The sequence below is a fragment of the Prosopis cineraria genome, unplaced genomic scaffold (assembly GCF_029017545.1).
Source record: "Prosopis cineraria cultivar Desert tree isolate PC_DT_omini unplaced genomic scaffold, ASM2901754v1 PC1, whole genome shotgun sequence".
NCBI classification, from domain to species: Eukaryota; Viridiplantae; Streptophyta; class Magnoliopsida; order Fabales; family Fabaceae; genus Prosopis; species Prosopis cineraria.
In genome coordinates this window covers 2,054,635-2,074,184 of record NW_026555332.1, presented here as the reverse complement: position 1 = coordinate 2,074,184, position 19,550 = coordinate 2,054,635, and the positions used below count along the sequence as shown (strand labels likewise).

The window sequence follows — 19,550 nt, the reverse complement described above, 5'->3', positions numbered from 1 at the left end:
ATAGGGATCATTTTAAATTCGATAGATTAAAAAGACTGGCTGTACTTTAAGAAAGTTAAATATTTTTTTATAATTTAGCACACTATTGTAATTAAAATTAAAATTAAAATTAAAAGTAGTTCCTAAAAGTCATTAAATTTAAATTTAAATTTAAAAGGTATCACATTAAAAAAATAATATGCGCAACGACTTATATATATGTGTGTGTATATTTATTAATGCCCTAATTTAGCTCTTAGTTTATTGGTGATGTAATTATTTAATGTTTTTAATTACTTATCCATGTTGTTTCTAAGAAGGGTGACTTAATAATTACCTAGTAACAGGTTAAAATGATTGGTTAAAATAATATTTTGATCTTTTGTATGGATAAGAAATAACATTAATCTATTAAAATTTATTTATAATTTAGAAAACTTAACTATTATTAATTTTTTATAAGGTCCTTTTTGTAATTTATTAGTCCTTTTTTATAATTTTTCTAGCCAACTAATGGTTATTCACTTTTTAATACTGAAACGTAACACTATGCCACTCTTAACTTAAGGGTGGATAGAATATAGAAAAAAGTTGAGGGATAAATTAGTACCTTAACCCAAAATTAAATTAAGTTGAGGACTAATTTATTTTATTTATTTACATATGCATGCGTAACATTTCAATTTTTATTTTTAAGAGTTAAGTAGCATTATGACGGAATTATTCTATATTAACTAGAAATTATCATATAATTATGAGCTAAATTTTTAGGTCTTAATTCTAATGCATAATTTTTGAAAAGAAAAGAGAGAGAGGAAGAAATGTTAAGGGGGATTGGATTAAACTATGTAAATTACTTTTATACTTGAGTGCTTCTAATTGTATAAATATTATTGAAATTATAGTCAAGAAAAATATAAAAATTAAAATTTTAGTCCTGAAATTTTATGAGAGTCTTGAAAAATTACAGAAAATTATGAAAGATGATTTCAAAATTTATAATATCATGGTATAGGATTTTTGGAAATAAGTGGATAAAAAGAAAATAAGAATACAATGAATGTGAAAAAAAAAATGAGGATAGAAATGAGAGAGATAGAGAAAGAGAATAAGATAAAATTAAAATTAAAATTAAAATTAAAATTAAAATTAAAAACTAAAATGGAAGGTGAGTTGAGGGAGTATTAGAGGGAAGGAAGGAATGATAGGCGACGTACGCTTAAATTTCAATCCTTCTCCCTTCTTAGATTCCTTCTGCTTCTGGCATCGTCTATCAGAGTGGGGAAAACATGGTCAGTGTGCGCAGGGACTGTGGGAGTTTAGTTCAAGGTTCCATGACATGATATTTTATACGAGACCTTTTAAAATTATATAAATACTCTAATATTTTTTTAATCATATATTTTTTTAATTTTAAATTTTTTGATAGTAAAAAACTTGGAGTTTGATAGATTTTGAATTTGATATTTCAATTGATTATTTAGTTTTTAATGAAGTTAATGATGTTAGAGTAATAGTTTATATGGTTTAGATTTGCCCAAATAGTTTATTTGAGGAATTAAAGTTATATTTTAATTGAGAAAATTGTGATGTATGAATACCGTAGTGGTTTATTTGAATTTAATTATTTATTTTGGTTGAATGGAGGTTATATTAATGACTAAATGGATTAGTTTTGAGTTTAATGATTCAATGTGAATATCAGCAATTTTTGTAAGAATTGTAAATGTTGCAATTTTGATAGGATGACTTGAGGCCATTATTGTTGTTAATAGCTATAACAAGTGAAATGAAGTTATTGAATTATAGGTGCAACTGGGATGGAGAAATTTATCAGTGATAGTGTTTTGAAATTTTTAAAGAAACTTAAAGCTTAGAAAAAAAATTGAGGATTCTTTGTGATGATTGGGAATTTATTTTGGATTAGAAACATGTTTATAAGGCTTTAGAATGCTAATTATAGGCTTGAAACCAAATTAATAATTTGTGGATATTTAGGGTGCAAATTTAAAGAACAAAATGGGAAAATTATGGTGTTAACAATGGTTTGGAGGTTGATTGTAGCTTGTCAATGATATGATTGTGTTAGTTGGGGAGTTAGAATTTTAGTTAGTCATACTAACTTTATAATTAGTTTAAACAATGAGATTGGAGATGTAAACTATATTCTCTAACTTCATTATTAGAGTTGTTTATTAGTTTGAAAGCTTGAAACTAATGTTATGTTATGTGGAAAATTATTGCAGATTGTTTTGGTGAAGATTGTAGAGGAAGGAAAATTATGAAGGATAATTTATTATTAAAACCACAGGATAATCATACTTTAATTTGTGTTTAGTGCTTGCTTGCTTTTATTTGTGTGATTATTTGAGAAACATATTTATTGAAATACAATGAGTATGTTTTAGAAATATAAATGTGATGTTTGAAATGTTTTTGCCAAGTGGGATAAATTGTTATAAAATATATGATATTGTATTGATTGGTTAAATGATTATTCATGTATGACTATTATAGGAAGTTTTAGGAGACTTGTTATTATTATTGTATGTTATGTCACGTAATATGCCTCATTAGATGCCCAATAGGTGACTATAAGGGTTTGAGCTTGTTTACTTTTGGATGCATTATTTAGCATCAAGTGAAGACTATGGTTCGAGGACAATGGAGGGAGATAAAGATGAATGTTGTCATGCAATATAATATCTATTTATAATTGGATTGGATGGTAAATGTTTTATTGTTCCCCACTTAACAAGCTCACAAATAAATATTAACATACATTATTATGAATTAACATTAGTTATTAGGACTTTTGATCTTATTCCCTCTAGTTAACATTTTCTAAAAGAAGAACCAAGTGTGTAGTACGTGAAGAAGCCCTTGATTTAGTAGTGTGGAAGCACTTCCTCTCTTTGGGTTTGAATTTATGATTTTTAATAATGCATTATTGTCAATGTTAGAAGTTTTGTTATTTATTAAGCGTATGAACCTCATGTTTGCGATCATGTCTCTCTAAATAATTTTTACATATCGTATGTTTTGGGATGATTGTAAACTATGCATTGTTAAGAAATATATTTTATTTTATTGAGATATTGATGATATTTGAAAATGTTGAATGTTTTGAAAAGGGCATGATAATTTAGACCATGTGTCATAACTTGCTTATTGAGTTTGACCAAATAGTATATTTATAGTTGTGGCTTTGCTTTGAATTTGTAGGGAGTTTGACGGTGAGAAAGTAAAAAGGAATTAGTTAATTTTTGTTTATTATGATAAACATTTTTCTACCATGTTTGTGATAATTGTTTGAGAAAAAAATTTGAGGGTGTTATACATGCCAAATTATTAACATACTTTATGCATTAGATTAATTTAAGAGTCAATTTATTTTTTAAAATTTAAAAGACTAACATGATAATTTAAAAAAATATTAAAAACTAAATCAATAAAAAGTAGAATTAGGAAAACTTGCATAATTGAAAAGTAGCCCATTTCTACTTTGAGGCCTTGATTTGCAGAGTCTAACCCCAAAGCTCACGTGCTCAGGGTTGGCACTAGGGATTTTAAGTCCTTTTAAATTTTAATTTTTTATAATAATTATCTAAAAATAAAATAAATTAGAAAAAAAATAATTAAATATTAACCCCCCCAAAATACAAAGTCATTGTTCAAATTTCCAAAATCAAACCAAATAAAACTAAATAAACTAAACAAGTCTTCTAGAGATATTAATAAAACAATAACACTAAAATATTAAAAGCATTATCGTTCATTATCATTTTTAAAATCAATAATATTTGATTGTATTTTACTATGAGTTAATTTTTCATTGGCAAAAATATTGAGATTTTCTTTTTTATTTAGGCTAGGATTTTCTTTTTACTCTTAAATATTTTTCCTCTTTTTGTTCATGTTTGAATCATCTCCCTCCTCATTTATTCAATATTAATAATTTTTTTAGTTGGTCAAAAAAAATATTAATAATTTTTATATAAAAAATATAAACATACTTAAACGGGCTAAGCCTTGACTAAAGAACTAGCCCGTTTATTTTTTTAGCCATTATGGCCTGACCTATTTAAGCCCGATTAAGCATTGATGGATTTAAAATACAAATCTAGCCTTTCACTTATGTGGGCATAACCAATTTTCTCAGCTCAAAAGTAAACTTAAGAGATCAATGCTGGAAAAAAAAAAAAACTTAAGAGATCAATCAATAACTGAAATAAATTTAAGAAATTAAAAGTTTTATTACCTCTTAAACTTAATTCTATACTATAGATTGAAATTATGAGACGGTTGGGGGGGGGGGGGACTTTTTCATGCCAAGCCGACTAGGATGGAAACTTCAAATCCCACCCCAAGCACAAACTATGGGTCGTCAGGTTATATAAAGAAAAAGAACTGTGAATGCTGAATAGAACGAAGGAGGCAACCAAGACTCTGCTGATCTGATGGATAGTTCATGTTTTCCGGAACTAGTTTGAGTCATGACAAATACACATCTAACAAATTAAAAAAACAACTATAATTTTAAGAATTTTAAACTATACTTTCTTGAAATCTCTGTTAAATAAAAAAATGCATAGAACTTTAAAAATGATCTCTTAACCATTTCTCAAATAGATTGAAGGCAATATATAATTAAACATCATAGGTCAACTTGGAGATTGAATAACAATATAACATATATATAATTGCGGATAAATTTCTGATAATTTTTTTGGTCGTCGTTGCGGGGGCCCCTTTGGGCATATAATATTTCTTCTGACAGTAATTAGTATACAGATATTGATTAAAAAGTTTTCCTTTCCGTTCATTTGTCATGTCCTTAAATCTCCTTTATCTTCTTTGGAAATTAAGGAACTTGATGCCATATGCAAATACAAAGAGAAACAAAACAGCAAAAGCAATGTGAGCAACAGCAACAGTTCCAAGGAAACCATATTCAAAGCCCATCTGTTTCTTAAGATAGTCTTTTACTGATATTGGTGCTGATCCAGGAACTTCCACGTTACTGGTTTTGTCTCCTATTTGGGAAGTAACAAGGCCATATACAGTCCAAGCTGTAGGGCTTGCCCAATAATACCACCTCCACCATATTGGAATTTGCTGCAAAATTTTAAAGACCTCATTGAAATTTATGCTTGATGTGATCACATGTTCATTAATCATTATTACACTCAGTTACTCAGACTATTCCATCCAATTGCTAATAGTAGTATCTGTTTCTTTTCTTTTCTTTTCTTTTCTTTTTGGTAAAACTCACGTTTAGTCCCAACTAATGTGATCCAATTGGGTGCTAATACAAGTTCTTCATCAAACAAACTTAAACTCCCTTCAGTCCAAATTGTAAGACACTTCCTACCATATTTTCCATATCAATAAAAGCAGTTCTTTCCTTACTTCCATGAAAAAATGACATGTCTTTCTCTTATTTCCTTAACCCTTTTATTATAAGAGTGAGAAGAAGTATTTAGTCAGATTATATTTCTCATGCCCACATTAATTACTACAAGGGTAAATTTGAAAAAATAATTTTGAAAAGTGCTAAGTTTTCTACATTTTGAACCAAGTTTAGCTAGGAAAAATGTCTTTCAATTTGGACTGGAGGGAGTATCATTTATGTTAACATTATGTTTTTAGCCGTGGATTGAGCTATTTCTACTTGAAGGTGTATATATGATCAAAATATTATGGCAAGAGAAGAAGAAAAAGTTGAACTAAGCACTATGATACTTAAAATGAATGGTTCACAAAGATCATTCAGCTGCATGGATATGTCAGTAGGTGACTTAGTGTGTGAACTACATGCAAGTAAAGAAGGGAAGAAAATACCTTTCTTGGGATAATGAAACCAGTGAAGAGATTCCAGAAAGTGAGAAAGAATGACATAACAATTGCAGCAATTTGATGGTTTGGTGTTAGAGCTACGGTCATCATTCCATATAGTGTGAAGTAGACAAAGGACATGAAGACAAAGTAGTAGAACCAGATGAACTTGTCAACTTGCCAGGGGAACCCAATCATTGAGAAAAGGATAAGGCTATAAACAAGAGTTTGGATTGCTACATAAACCATCTCTACTGCTACCTGCAATGAAGTGTTTCCACATTGTATCAAACTTTTCAGAATCTGGGATCATCCATTAAAAAGGTATTAAAATGATGACATTATACAAATATTTCAAGGAGTGAATGCTTTATGGAGTTGAAACAAGATCAAACTTCAAAGAAGCAAAGTGATATAAAGAATCTGAAGGAGACAAGAATTGCTGAGATCAACTTCGCACGACAAGAAAATGGTCTTACTTAATTAACAAATGATTTTTCCTTCTTTGAAGTAAGAGGATCAGTTGAATTTCACCTGAGCAAATGCATACGGGATAGCTGAGTACATTCCAGCTGCCTTTCACGGTAGAAAACAGTTCTTTCTATTGCAACAACAGGTTGGACAGCAGAAGTGTTTGTGGCTCCAAGGAAGAAAATAGCAGAAAATATAGCACCCATAAGATTGAACACTTCTTGTTCCTTTTGTCTACAGACAAAAATATTAGTCCTCAAGTTTTGATAGTTCTTTACCCAAGAGTCCGAAGTTAATTCTCTTTGAGGATTTAACAAAAGAGATTGTTGAAGTGTCATTCAGAAAGTGTAAGAGAGAGTTCTCATAGACGATTTTTTAGTCGAAATGATTACCAAATCATAAACAAAACTTGTAGAATGTTGACATGGTATTAGAGTCTCACTGATCAAGCAATCAAGAATTAATAGATATTGCACAAGTACATTACTATCAAGAAAAACTCGTTGACTTACGTTTCATCGCCTTTGTTCCAGAAAATGAGCCCAAAAATGACACCAACAATTATTGTCAAGAACAACCTGATGGCATTATATTGTGGATTCCTCCAATAAGACCAGTGTTGTTTCCAAAAGCAAGCTTTGCATTGAGTAATAAATGGCTGAGAGTATCTAGTTGGGAAGTATAGGTCCTTTGTTCCTGGTGCTGGTGTGCTTAGCTCTTTAATAAGCTTCTGATTCCTCCTAGAAACAAGTTAAAATTAAAAAAAATTAAAAATATGCCTCATTTCCAGTGTAAAAAAAAAAAAGGAAACACAGGCTACGACTTACTGATATAATTCTGACTTGGTGTACAGTTCTGCAAAGTCCACACCTAGCTGAGACTCAGCTGCTGTGGAAGTGATGTCCAACATCCATGTAGCAGGATTAATTCCTTCCTTGATCTTAGGAACCGATGGAATGGCCTGCACATTGGGGACTTATTCACAAGGGTTTCTCAAAGGGCTTTTAATTAAAACAAACACACGGATGTTGCATGATTATAGAGAAATTACTTATCTAAAAAATATATGCATTGTCAAAATGTTATACTCACTTCAAAGTACTGAATTAAGTTCTGTGAATTTCGACCAAGGGGACCGCTAAATATGACTTGTCCTCCTCTCTTCATCAAAAGCAACTAAAACCAAGATGAGATGGAGTAAGAATGGTTCCTTCACAACAATCTTTAAAATATATGATACATGTTCCAAATATTGACAAGTCATGAGACAATGCCTGAGTGAATTTCCTTAGATGTTCAATATTAGTCTCAATAACAGCTTTTTTCTTCTTCTTCTTCTTCTTTTTTTTTTGGAAGAAATAGATCGCAAACAAAACAGAACTACATCTACACCTAAGTCTTTTTATAAAGTCATGTACCTCATCGAAAGCTTCAAATACGTCAATGCTTGGTTGATGAATTGTGCAAACAACAGTTCTCCCCGTATCTACTGTATTTCTAATTGTACGCATAACAATTGCTGCGGCTCGAGCGTCAAGGCCAGATGTTGGCTCATCCATGAAGATTATAGAAGGATTGGCAACCAACTCCACAGCAATGGTGAGTCTCTTTCTTTGCTCTGTTGATAAACCATCTATTCCTGGAAGTCCTACTAGAAAGTCTTTCACTGGACGTAGCTCAACCAGCTCCATAACTTCCTCAACAAACATCTTTAATACAAAAAGGAGAATGTCTAAGAATAGTTCTATTGGTAACAATTGCAAGAGGTGAAGGTTAGCTAAAACATGACCACTAATTGAACCTATAAAAGTATGATCTCAACAGGAGTTGATGGTTAAATTTTCAAGAAAGTAAATTTCAATTTCTTAACAGTCACTATGATCTCAACCTAGAAAAGTATGTGCTTTCAATGATAAAACATGACGTATTAGTTGAACCTTGCATGTTGTTTCTAATAAGAATAAAGTATATCTTTCACTGTTAAATAGAAATCCATGAATTATGCTGTTATAGTCTCTAAGAAGAATAAAGTAATACCCTTTGTGCTTCTCTCTTCACCTCCTTACCAAGACGCAGCCAAGCAGAAAATATAAGAGATTCATAGACTGTGACATGTGGAGAATGGATATCATTTTGTTCACAATAGCCACAAATCCGAGCAAAAGTTGCTTGGTTCTTTGGAAAACCAGAAACACTGATGCTTCCTTCAATATAACCACCAGTTTTTCTTCCTGCCAGAACATCCATCAAAGTAGTTTTGCCGGCACCACTGACACCAACTAGTGCAGTTAAAACTCCTGGTCTAAAAGCACCACTAACATTGCTTAGAATTTGAAGTCTACTTTCTTGAATTCCTTGCTTCTTCATTTCCTATCATAGAAACACATATCAGGTCTTAAAGATCTCGGATCATTAATATCACATATGCTTCTAAAATTTCAAATTAATTGTTATATAAAACCTAAATATGGCAATGGAAAACTCTTCTTGACTCTTTTCATGTTAACTCAGTCAATAATTTTTATATGAATGTGTGTGAGTGATAAAACTGCCTGTGTTATACTTAATCTAAAGCTTTGGTTAACGTTTAAAAAAGGGAAATTAGTTAACCTAGATATATAGACCAATTAGTAAACTAGCAAGCACATAAATATGGATAAAATTTGAAATGTCTTCTAGTAATTTAAAGGGAATTGTCATGCCCAATATGAGATACAAGTCCTCTTTTGAAGTACATATAGCTAAAAAGCTAAACAAGAAAGCCAAAGTGGTGAGCAATTTTTATCAAGTGAACCTCTATTATATCTAAAGTGAATAATAATTTGAGAAGATATAAATAAGACAAGAGTGTAGAAATTTACGGTTGGCATATCAACGTAGTAATTCACGTGATCAAAAGCAAGTGATAGGGGCCGAAAAGGCAAGATCATTCCCCTCTTAGTTGTTGCACTCCCTGCTGTTATAGGATTTGAATTGTCTTGGACGTTACTTGCAACCATACTAATGCCTGTGTAATTACCATTAGTTGGTAATTGAAGAGGGAATATCTTATAACCGCATGAGGTTTGATGTAAATTGCAATTGATTCAGTTTTCACAGATAAGATATCCCCAGAAGAATTTCAGGATGAAACAAGCATAAAATTACAGTATAAATCTTTCTGGCAATATATTTGTAGGACAACCAATAAACCAAAGGTAAGACTCATTACCTTGAAACAAGTTTTTAGTTGAAGCTGATCTATCTTCTGTGGTTTTCATTTCTTGTATCTCAATGGATGATCTTGCCGTGCTTGTTCTTGTGACGTCCTCCTCAACAATTATAGATTTAGAATCTCCAAATGCTGCAAATTGATATTTTAAGCCAGTCTTGAAAATGAAGTCATATGTTAATGTGAGAGGGGGAAGATTAACATGGTTACTTACGACTCAAGAATGTTAATGCAGCAATGAAACAAATGTTGAAAAGTAGAGAAAAGCCTAGAAGAGCACCAACAGAGATCCAGTACCAATATTCTTCTGTGAACATCCCTCTAGCCTTCAGAAGAGCCTTTCCAACAATGGGTTCAGGGATTCTTGGGTCAATATTAGGCTGTCGGAAAACACAAACATGCAGCGACGAACTATCAGTGAAGCAAGTTTACAAGGCCAGAAAAATACTTTTTTTCACATTTAAAGTGTCTTACAGAACTCCATCTTTTGTCAAGGAATTCATTGATGACTATGGCGTTTTGTCCATACATCATAGGAGAAGCATAGTAGCCCCATATCATCCATGGTTTGATATCATCTATAAAGGTAAAAATCCAAGTTTCACACACCAAGTCAAGAATCATTCCACTTGAAAGTTTAAGTTATTTAGTAAAGACCAATGAATTTAAGTACTGAACTTCTTTATCACTTGATTAGAGAAATTCTGATATCAGATGAATAGCCGTTTCACATGAAAGCTTAAGTTATGAAGTGGAAAGCACATGAACTTATTTTCTGTCATTATTTTTTGACCAGTGAAGCAGAAGTGAACAAAATACAAACTGGCACTTACCTTTAGAAACGATGAAACCACCAAGGACAAAAACAAGTAGCAGTGTGAAGGTTCCAAGTGTGTTTGCTACGATTTGTGTTCTTCCAAGTGCAGCAATGAAGCGGAAAAGAGATAAACCCATTTGATGTACACAAAAGAATGCCAAAAACTGACGAAAAAACCTGAAATGTATTTGTTCTAGATTCATCATCCAGTGTAGTTTGCAGTTCAATCACACTAAAAAAATTACAGAAGATTATGATCTCACTCAATTATATGTGATTAAAGAAGTCATTTGTGTCAAGGACCAGGTGGCATGGATGGATGGATCTCTTGACAACTTAGTCATGAAGATTGTAATACCTTTCATGAACTAGTCTGACTCAAAATTTCAAGATGTTAAATGAAAGCCATGAATTTTTTTCATCTCAGTGGATACATACCTACTAGCAGAAGGGGCAAATCCAATGGAATAATAAGTAAGGATGATCCATAATCCTGATTCCATCAAAGAGAGAGGGATTCTGAGGACCCAAATGGGCAGTGCAAAAGCCCATGCAGGGTAAAATAAGAAATCTCTCTGCTTGAAGAAAACAGGAAGCCTTAAAATGGTGAGTGCAAGCTCTGCCATTCCATTGAACATGACATTGACAAGACTGAAAAACAAAGCACCAAAGAATTTTGTCCCATTTTCAAGTTTGCCATACTTCATTTCTGTTCTAAGAAATACTGTCAAGGCAATCAAAGACATAATTATTATCTGAGTTGTCTTAAATATATATATGAATGAGTTTCGTTTCATCAAGAGACACTCTCTAGCAAAGCATGCCTTGAAAAGCTCCCATCTTGAAGCACCATAATTCTCTGTCACCAATGCTGCTGGATGAGCTTTTCTTTGGTCATAAGGAATCTGAAGCTCTCCATAGAGTTTCTGACCAATGTAGTACTTGTTGAAGTGATCTACAAAATCAGGCACACTAACATATTGGTAAGGTTTGTCCCTTCTGAACCAGTATTGTTCTTGGTCCTTCTTGGAAGTAACTTCCTGCAAGAAGTCTGCAATTCCTTTTCTTTCTGGGCATTTGAAACCCACACTCTCAAAGAAATTAAGAATGTTTTCACGTGGGCCTTGATATACTATCTGGCCTTCTGCGAGTAAGATTATGTCATCAAAAAGGTCATAGGTTTCTGGTGCAGGTTGCAAAAGAGAGATTATCATTGTAACATCCATGATATGGACCATCTGTCTCAAGAACCTCACAATTTGAAAGGTTGTGGAACTATCCAAACCAGTTGAAATTTCATCCATGAAGAAAGCTTTTGCAGGCCCAACTAGCATCTCACCTGTATCAGCATTTTAATCTAACCGTTTGAATGAAAGCTAGCAAAATAGGTAGTTCTATAATGCAAAGTAATATTCAATACATTAATTATGAACCTTATTTTACCTAAACTTTCCTTGCAAATGTTTCTAGTCAGTTCGAAATGATGTTGATATGTTACATTGACCTATCTCACACTAGCAAAATTATGTGATTTGTCATCTTACATGTCTAGAATATTTTGTTTAAAGATTCTCACCAAAATCATGCATGGGAAGAACATTGCCAAAACTTTTTGGAAAATAAAAGGATAAAACTAGAGCCAATAATGATTATAGAAAGACTGGCATGAAGTTTTAGGTTTTGTTTTTGTTCTTCATTCTTCAAATTCTTTGAAGATTACTTGCAAAATTGTTTGATTTTTCAGTCTTACATATCTAAGAATCCATAGTTAATCGCTTATACCGGTAGTTAATCGCTTCCTTTCTCCACCGGATATGCCCCTTCTCATCTCATCTCCCACCAAAGTATCAGCACATGTTTCCAATCCAAGAATCTGCCTTCATTTTATTGATATGTTAGACAATCTAGGAACTCAAACTATATAGTGACTGAATGAAAGAAAATAGTAGAAAAAGAGGCACTAAACCTTTAGAATGTAATCAGTAACAAGAGTTGTTTCTTGGCCAGACATTGCAGTGGCTTTCATGAACGCATCTATCTCAGGGTCTGGTTTGATTCTGGTTTGCTTTTCTCTTTTCAACAATTCCATCAACAATTCATACCTTGTTCCAACTCCCAAACAACGCCCAGAAAAGTCCAAAGTCTCTCTGACTGTCATCTCTCCATGATGAAGATCGTGTTGGCTTATATAAGAACATGTTCTTTGAGGGACAAACTCTGATAATTCACGACCACAGTAAGTGATTCTTCCTGATACCTGTTGATTGATTTTGATCAATGTAGCGTTAAAATTATCAAGTCAATCACAAAAAGACATGTAAAAGCATTCAAGTATGCCTAAGAAGTTCTTTCTAAATCGCTTATCCTGCTGTTACTAGAAGTATCTCACATTGATACACACTATCATTGTAAAGTTCTGCTACCTTTCTACAAATTTTTTGAACAATTAGAAGATTCAATTCCTCTCAAATGCATGATTCAAGAAATACAAAGTAATTGAAATTGATCAAGAGCATGACTAACCCTTAAGTCCTCGTCTGATTTGTCAGCAAGAGCCTGAAGCAGTGTAGTTTTTCCAGATCCTGGAGGCCCCAAAAGTAAAGTCATTCTGAATAGTGTGATACACAAGAACGGAGTTAGATATATTATTCACCGTGAGATCCCATTCTGTAACTTGTAAAACTTCATAATCGAAATTTGTTATCACTAATGTGCTACAGCAAATGTAGATAAAAAAAATTCTCTTATCCCAAAATAAATAGCTAGAAGTTGTATAAAGTGAATTATTAATTAATATGAAGAATTTAGAGGGTGATGCAATAAAGAAGATGTCCCTATAAGCTACCTTGAAGGTTTGAGGATTCCACTGACATCTTGAAGTATGTTGACAACCCTTTTCTTTGATGGGAAAAGCTTAATTGATCCCAGAATATTCTGTTTACCCCAGAAAGAGAAAATCCATCAATATTAAAATTAAGCATATTAGAATTAAGTTTATTGCAGTATCTTTTTTTTTTTTTTTTTTGCATTAGTGAATTACTTAGTTCTAACAGGACGTCATCTCAGTTTCATCTTATAAAACTAAAACCCATCAATACGATTTCTCAATCAAAATAGTTGTTTGTAGCACACAGAATAACAATGACTTGATCATAGCACGAATAAATGAAAGTGAAATAAGATAATGAGATAGCAAAAATGACGCATAAAAATATACTTGTGTGAGTTGATATAGGTCACTAATTCAGACTAAAGAGTCATGTGGATTCCAGTTTTATGATATTTCACCTGTCTAAGTTAAGGAGCTATTTTTCTGGCGGAAAAAAAAAATAAGGAGCTATTTTTACAGAAATTTGCAATGAAAAATTAAAAAAAAATATTGTTTGAAAAACTAAGTCTAAGGTTTTGATTTTGTTCCCATTTTTAATTTAAAAAAAACTATTGTGTAAACTAATTTCTAATTTTCTTAAAAAAAGTATATTTGATTATTTAATTTAAAAATAATTTTAGAATTATAAAATTGATTGATATTAATGGTAGTGCCCTGTGATAGTAAATTGTTATGGTTGACATTAGTTTTCAATAATCAAATATAATACATTTTAAAAACAAAACAAAGAAGACAAAAATTTTAATATATTTCTATTTGTATATTTTAACAACAAAGAGTGAAAATAATTTTAAAAATAGTTAAATCCAAAAAACTTATTTAAATATTTTTATATTTTTTAAAAAAATAAAAATAACTTTTAAAAGTTGAAATTAATCCCGCCCTCAATTACTAATTTATTTGTTTTATTTTTATTTTTTATTTTTTTATTTTTTTGTGGAAGAAGCAGTTGAGGAACTACCTGAATGGGCGATTTGGTAAACTAATTAGGTACACAAAACCCAGTGCACATGATCTTTTTCCGCTTTTGCAGCACAAAGCACATGAACTCGAATTCTTTGATTTTCATTCGTTTTTTTAGGGACAAGTAAAAAACTCGAAGTGCTTGATTTTCACTCTACCTTAATTTAAATATAGATCCTTCAGATTAAATTTAAATAATATAAATTTTAAAAATTTTCCTTTTTTTATTTCATGAGAAGTAAAAACATATATAATAAAGATAAACTTTTAATGGTAAGTTTCCAAAAGCAACATTTTTCATCTTGAGATTAAGAAACTAAAATTAAACTGCCTAAATTTGAACTTAAACAAAATAAAATTGATAACTGAGTCATTAAAGTACATAATCCCCTCAATAAAAAAATATTCAAAATTCACAAATATTTTCAACAACTAAATTGTTATAAATAAACAAAAATAAATTACAGAGGGGGGCATGATTTTATGGATTTGATCTTGTATTAATGCACATGTCTGTCTTTTTCTGTCTTTGTTTGTGTGTAGACGACAAAAATTTAATGCTCTTGTCCAGCACAAAAACTACATCTTTCTAGAAAAAAAATTAATAAGAATATAAACCTCATTTAATTTTTTTATAACTGCTATCCGCAGTTAAGAGTTAAGACCTTGAAGTGGTAGGAGGAAATTAAAAGAAAAGAAAAGTAGTTGAAGGAAAGACCTATAAAAAAAAATAAAGAAATAAATAAACAAAATACACCCCCACCTCAAATTATAAAATAATTTTATAGAATATTTAACATTTTAAAATATAAAATACTTTAATAAAAGTAAAATTTTATTAATGATACTTATTTAATATTACTCTTTCCATATATTCTCTCTCTTCAATATTTTTTTATTAATGAAATATTAGATAAAGAGTATTTTAGAAAGTTTATATTTTTGTCTTAAAAAAGTAAGATTATAAAGTGTATTATTAGAATGTAAAATTTTATCAAAGTATTTTATAATTTGAAATGGAGGAAGTATACAAATTTACGGCCAAAAATACAAATAAAAAAGTATAAAAATGTGTGGCCAGTGAATTTTGGTCCCCTAGATGAAATAGATACTCAATTCTATCATTAATGTAAAAGGAAGTCAACCCCACGCTTATTGACGAAAACAAAAGACCATGCTTATTAAAAAATGTTAGTTATAATTTTGAATTTGAATCCCATGCCTATAGTAATTACAGGTATTAGGTGCCCATACTCATGTGATGAAATCCATACTATTCATTAAAGTAAGGGTTTGAAAAATCTCATTCCAATCAAAATCAAGAAATGCTAAATTCTAATTCATCCAAATCTCTTAAATATTATTACATAATAAATGTCCACCTCATTTCTATTTAAAATTCATAACTTTATTAAACAATGCATGCTTATATTATTATTTTCATACAATCGATATTATCATATTTTGCATCGATGTTTCCTATTATGATAGATGAGTACATATCATATATTATTTATGAATGAATTAATATTATTATATTTTTTATGAGATTATTGTTTTTTTTTCCTTCATAGGTTACTCAATGACATAGGAAGTGGAGGAAGAAGATTTATACCAACAATAGGCTAAAAATAGGGTAGACATCCATTATGTGATGCTATTTAAGAGATTTGAATTTATTGTTTCCTAATTTCAATTGTAACAATATTTTTCAAACCCTTGATTAAATGGACAGAATAGATTTTGTCACGTGAGTATAGGCAACCAATGCCTATAATTGCTACAAGCATGTGATCCAAATCTTATAATTTTAAAATCGTAAAAAATATAACTTTCAATTTCATCATTATTCAAAATCAATCATAATAATAAATTTTTTTTCTAAAATTCAAATGATAATAAATAAATAATGAGTAAAATTAGAAAAAGCATTAATTACTCTAACTTTAACCTTATATTAAAGGCAAAAAAAGTTCTTGTTGCTTTTTTTATTTTATTTTTACAGTCTTGTATTTTGCTTTGCCTTTGATCATAAAAAAAAACCAAAAAAAATTCAAAATTCGTCTTAATTAAGGACCAGAGGGAGCAATTAATTAAATTAATTAAAAAAATACAATACCTCCATTGCATTGAGGGTAGAATTGATTAGTGTGGGAAGTGCTCTGGTTCCAATATATGCATCTCCTTCTACAAACAAATGCTCAAATCGAACTTCAATCTTTGGGATCTCTATTCCAACCCTATTCAACAACACCAAAATTTAAAGTTGTTTGCAAGTAAAAAAAAAATCAGTTCAATGGTTCCCAAAAAAAAATCAGTTCAAGTAAAACCAAATTAAAATTAAAGTAAATCAAGATACCTATATTTTTGTATTTATAATTTTTTATCAAATCAATAATACTTTTATATTTATATTTTTTATCAAATTATTAGTGCACTCCTAACATCATTTTTTATTTAGAAAATTCAAATTTAAGACTTTGCTTATAGGCATCAAATCTCTAAATAATTTGTTGGAGCATTAGATATAAGGTTATTTAATATGAGGGCATTTATTAAACTATTTAATAATTTCATGATTTGTATAAATGAGCATTAAAAAATCATATTTCATTAAAAATTCCCAAGAAACAAAAACTTTGAAAAATGACAAAAACTCAAAAGTGAAAATGATTTTAAAGAAGAGGGAGTGTCCATCCATGTTAACACCATGCTCTATTAATTCTATGTAAAATTTTAAAATATAGTCAAAAAAAAACAAGAAGGAAAATTATGATCCAGATGTGCTTAAGCTTTCTCCAATGTTAAATTTTCTTGGGGGGAAAACAGAAAGGAAGATGAACTAGAGTTTACTTTTGATGTTTTTAATTTAATTTTGAACCTTATAGTTTTACTATTATTTCCAACCTAACTATATTCTAAAATATGTGGCCAAAAAAAACTATGTTGTAAAATATACTATATTGACTTGATATGAAAAAACAGATTATAGGGTAAATATACATTTTTTTCCTTAGTATTATTTGAGAAATACCATACACTTTAAATTATTGATTGAAACAATTTTATCTTTAAAGTAATTAAAATAAAATATTTTTGCCCTTACTGTTAAACTCAAAAAATACTAGATTTAGGGTACTAGTTGCTAGTGCTAGCCAATAATTTCAAAAACTTTAATAATAAAATTGCTCTAACCAATAACTTAAGATGTTGGGTACTATTTAAAAAATATTTTAAGTACAAAATGTACCTTTAACCTTTAAATAATAATAACATCAAAATTTGAAATTTCATTTCCTCTTGGCTTCATATTTTTTAATTGAAACATATTCAAAATCATAAGACCCCTGACTTAATAGAAAACTCTTATTCATTTAATATTTTTTGCCAATTATTCTTATACAAGAATCAAACTCTCGAGTCAACCTAGCCAATTAAATTAGTAAATTATTAAACCAATGTTTTAACTAGTTTAATAAAATGTTTTCTTTATGTTCAGTTTAATCATATTTTTAACTATCAAACATTGAACTAGTATTTTAATTGATTTAATAATCAATCCAATTTTGAATAACTTGTAATGGAGAGGTAATTAAACTTACTTATCAATCCTGTTTCTGATTCTTTGCAAGAACTTGAGATTATCTTCTTCAAGATTCTTCAGAATACAGTCCAGGAGGTTCCTCCTTTCTTGAATCCCAAGCTTGGTGACATCAACCTGTTCATAATCAACAGTCCCAAAATCCAGAACCTGAAGCTGCTGCTTCATCTTCTTCATCATGCCTGTTTTTATCCTCTCAAATGTTGGAAGCCTTTCAATGGCAGCCCATTTCAGTTCTTGTTCGTCTTCATCTTCTCTTCTCAAGCTCCTCTCAAACACTCCTCCATGTCCACTCCACGTGTCCCTCATGCTTGCAGATACCCAGCTCCTTCTGCTGCTGCTCACTGATCCTATGCTCATCCTCAAGCTGCTGTTCACTCTCCCTCCATTGTTGTCTCCTTCCTTTTCTTCCTCCATATCTGCACCTTCTGTCAAACTAATGAAAAATCCTCATGTCAGCAAAATCGAAGTTTCTGAGATTTCATCAGATTCTGATGAGCAACTAAGAGAAGGAAATGAAAGTTCTTTTATGTCAGCTATAGAAGTTTCTAAGATTTCATCAGATTCTGATGAGCAACTAAGAGAAGGAAATGGAAGTTCTTTTATGTCAGCTATATATGGAAGTTTCTGGGATTTCATCAGATTCTGATGAGCAACTAAGAGAAGGAAATGAAAGTTCTTGTGTCAGAAATTCAAGCTTCTGAGATTTCATCAGATTCCGAAGAGCAACCAAAAGAAAGAAATGAAAGTTCTTACGAGAGCAATGGAAGTTTCTGAGATTTCATCATCATATTCTGAGAAAGTAAGAAGGGAATGAAAATCCTTATGTGAGGAATGCAATTTTCTGACGAGCAAAATTAGGAAGGCAATGAAAATCCTTATATAATGAACAAGGGTGGTTTCAGAATTTGACGGAACAAACCAAAAGATACTGACGGGTTTGGTTCTAAATTAAGGAAAAAAAATTATAATCCTTCATGCAGTTTCAGATTACCGAATCTCAGAAGAAGCAAGAAGACGATCAAAGGTTGTTACATAGCTTAAGAAAGAAGTTTATGTAATCTGACATACCAAACAAAAACACAGTGTCTGAATTGCGAGAAGCTAAGGAACATCAGACAGATCACACATATACATACAGTTGATTCTAATATCTACCAAACAAGGATTTTCTAAGCAACCAAGAAAGAAAATGCTTACTACCTTTCAGATTTGAACAAAGAAGGTGTATTGTGGACCTGGGAAAATGGTGAGAAAATGTGAGGTTATGAGAGAGAGAGAGAGAGAGAGAGAGAGAGGACAGAAGAAAACATGAAAGTACTTGCCAGGGGTGTTTCCCAGAAGATATCGTTATGCTTGTCAATATTGAAAGGAAAGGCAAGATAGAGGTTTAAGATTTATCCGGTTTGAACCGAGTATAATAAATTAACCGACTCTGGGACGGCTAATATCAGTACTAGTACTGTCTCAATTTTGAAACAAATTAAAGGCCCGCATTGCCAAAAAAGAGAGAGATTCATGGGTCAATGGACATGAGCATGCCGGGTGAAATCATGACCAGTAGATTAAAATACGGTCTATTTAATAATGACTTGGTTCATTATTTACGAGGTTATAGATTCAATTTATCATTAATGAAAACATTATTAATAAATAATTTATTCATTAATAAATAATTTATAAATACTGTTGGGATATAATGTAGTTTTAATGAGTTCACAAGACCCAACTCACATACACTTTATTTATAAAAAATAAACTAAACAAATCTCTATATTTT

The 19,550-nt window shown here is 30.7% G+C and overlaps 1 pseudogene; it reads right to left on the bottom strand.

Moving 5' to 3' along the window:
* Positions 1-4,655: 4,655 nt before the first annotated feature.
* Positions 4,656-18,576, bottom strand: LOC129312962 (pleiotropic drug resistance protein 2-like; annotated as a pseudogene).
* Between the last annotated feature and the right edge of the window lie 974 nt (positions 18,577-19,550).